At 35.4% G+C, this 3425-nt stretch overlaps 1 pseudogene; it reads left to right on the top strand.

Annotated features, from left to right (window-relative positions):
* The first annotated feature begins 1631 nt into the window (after nt 1-1631).
* LOC141497179 (26S proteasome regulatory subunit 10B pseudogene) lies at nt 1632-2880 on the top strand (annotated as a pseudogene).
* Nucleotides 2881-3425: the final 545 nt, after the last annotated feature.

Raw genomic sequence — 3425 nt, 5'->3', positions numbered from 1 at the left:
AGGGAAGATGAGCAGAAAAGGTCTGTTGCACCAGGGTGAGAGAGTAGCATAGTGTAGTATGGGCCACCAGCATGGCAGCCTCCAGCAATACAGGAGCAGGAAGGAGGATGACTGGGTCAAATGTAGTGATTTCTAGATCTCTCAGCCCAGAGGTGAAGAAAGAGTTCTGCCAAACTCCTTTTATGATACTAACATGGTGCTGCTACCTAAATCAGGAAGAATCAAAACAGTCAAAGAAAATTATAGATTGGTATCCCTAATGAATTTTTTTTGGTAAGGCAATTGAGTTATATGACTTGCCCAAGGTCACACAGCTAGGTAATTATTAAGTGTCTGAGGTCAGATTTGAACTCAGGTCCTCCTGACTCCAGGGCCAGTGCTCTATTCACTGTGCCACCTAGCTGCCCCCATTGAATACTGATGCAAAAATCTTAAATAAAAGTTTAGCAATGAGACTACAACAAATTATTAGCAGGATAATACACCATGATCAGGTTGGATTTATACCAGGCAGACAGGGGTGGCTCAACATTAGGAAAACACTCAACATAATTAAATATATCAATAGTAAAGCCAACAGAAATCAATAGATGCTGAAAAAGCTTTGATAAAATACAACATCCATTCCTATTAAAAAAAAACTAGAAAGTTTAGGGATAAATGGAGTTTTCCTTAAAATAATAAATAATATATATCTAAAACCATCAAGAAATATTATATTTAAAGGGAATAAACTCAGAGCATTTCCAATAAATTCAATGGTGAAACAAGGATGCCCGTTATCGCCATTACTATTCAGTATAGTATTGGAAATACTAGCAATAGCAATAAGAGAAGAAAAAGAAATTGAATGAATCAGAATTGGCAATGCAGAAGCCAAACTTTCACTCTTTGCTGATGATATATGATGGTATACCCAGAGAATCTGAAAAAATCATATAAAAAAACTCCTTGAAACAATTAACAAATTCAGCAAAATAGCAGGATATAAAATAAGCCTATATCAGTATTTCTATATATGAATACCAAATCCCAAGAACAAGACAGATATAGATATAGATATATGAGCTAGAGAAGTCCCATTTAAAATAACTATAGACAACATTAAGTACTTGGAAATCTACCTCCCAAGTCAAACCCAAAAACTGTATGAACACAATTATAAAAGTCTCCTCATCCAACTAAAGTCAGATCTAAATAATTGGAAGAATGTCAAGTGCTCATGGTCAGGTTAAGCTAATAGAATAAGATGACAATTCTACCCAAATTAAATTATTTATTCAGTGCCATACCAAACTACCAAATAACTACTTTACTGAACTAGAAAAAATAACAATATTCATCTGGAGCAACAAAAGGACAAGGATAGCAAGGTAACTGCTGAAAAAATAACATAAAGGAAGGTAGCCTAGCTCAACCAGATCTAAAACTATACTATAAAGCAGTAGTCATCAAAACTGCCAGGTATTGGTTAAGAAATAGAGTAATGGATCAGGAGATTAGGATAGGTTCAAAAGAAACTACAGTAAATGACTACAGCAATCTCTTATTTGACAAACCCAAAGACAGTCTCTGGGATAAAAACTCAGTATTTGACAAAAATTGTTGGTAAAACTGCAAACTAGCCCTATGAAAAACGTCTTCTCATCATGGTGGACCCGAGAGATAAGGCTCTTTAGGACTACCGCAAGAAACTGCTGGAGCACGAGGAGATCGATGGGAACAGTTGAAAGAGCTTACCAAGCAATATGAACAGTCTGAGAATGAACTGAAGGCCTTACAAAGTGTTGGCAAATTGTGGGTGAAGTGCTTAAACAATTAACAGAAGAGAAATTCATCGTCAAAGCAACAAATGGACCAAGATATGTTGTGGGCTGTCAGCGTCAGCTCGACAAAAGTAAGTTGAAGCCAGGGACAAGAGTTGCTCTGGATATGACTACACTATCATGAGATACTTGCCAAGAGAAGCTGATCCACTGGTTTACAACATGTCTCATGAGGACCCTGGGAATGTTTCTTATTCTGAAATTGGAGGACTATCTGAACACATCAGAGAATTGAGAGAGGTAATAGAATTACCCCTTACAAACCGTGAGTTATTCCAGCATGTAGGAATAATACCTCCAAAAGGTTGTTTGTTCTATGGGCCACCAGGAACAGGAAAAACACTATTGGCAAGAGCTGTTGCTAGCCAGTTGGACTGCAATTTTTTACAGGTTGTATCCAGTTCTATTGTAGATAAGCACATTGGTGAAAGTGCTCGTTTGATCAGAGAAATGTTCAATTATGCCAGGGATCACCAACCATGCATCATTTTCATGGATGAAATAGATGCTATTGGTGGCCGTCGTTTTCCTGAAGGTACTTCAGCTGATAGAGAAATTCAGAGAACTATGATGGAGTTACTGAATCAGATGGATGGATTTGATACTTTACACAGAGTAAAAATGATCATGGCTACAAACAGACCAGATACATTGGATCCTGCTTTGTTGCGTCCAGGAAGATTAGATAGAAAAATACATATTGATTTACCAAATGAACAAGCAAGATTAGACATACTGAAGATTCATTCAGGTCCTATCACAAAACATGGTGAAATAGATTATGAAGCAATAGTGAAGCTCTCAGATGGCTTTAATGGTGCAGATCTGAGAAATGAAGCAGGTATGTTTGCAATACAGGCTGATCATGATTTTGTAGTACAGGAAGATTTCATGAAAGCAATCAGAAAAGTGGCTGATTCTAAGAAGTTGGAATCTAAACTAGACTATAAACCTGTCTGAGCTATATTTCTTAAAATACATTAGCATAATATTAAAATAAAGTTGAGGAAAATAATGTATGTATCAGATATGATCTCATTAAAGGCATATTACCATGAAAAAACTGCAAACTAGTATGGCAAAAACTAGGCATAGATCCATATCTCATGCCCTATACCAAAATAAGGTCAAAATGGGTACAGGATTTAGACATAAAGAACAATACCATAGATACATTAATAGACCAAAAAAAATACTCTATCTGATCTAGGGAAAAGGGATAAATTTATGAACAAATAAGAATTAGAGCATATTATAAACTACAAAATGAATGACTTTGACTATATTAACTTAAAAAGTTTTTGCACTAATAAAATCAATGTTGCCAAAATTAGAAGAAAAGCAGAAAGCTGGGAAACAATCTTTACAACCAGGAATTCTGATACAACCAGGAATTCTGATAAAGGTCTCATTTCTATAATATATAGGGAATTGCAACAAATTTAGAAGGTCACAAGTCATTCCCCCAATTGATAAATGGTCAAAGGATATGAACATTTTTCAGATGAAGAAATTAAAGCTATATATAATCATATGAAAAATGCTCCAAATCACTACTGATTATAGAGGAATGCAAATTAAAACTATCATCTCACATCT

This window comes from Macrotis lagotis, chromosome X, assembly GCF_037893015.1.
Source record: "Macrotis lagotis isolate mMagLag1 chromosome X, bilby.v1.9.chrom.fasta, whole genome shotgun sequence".
NCBI lineage: Eukaryota > Metazoa > Chordata > Mammalia > Peramelemorphia > Peramelidae > Macrotis > Macrotis lagotis.
The sequence above is the reverse complement of the archived record's forward strand: the minus strand, read 5'-3'. Positions and strand labels throughout refer to the sequence as shown.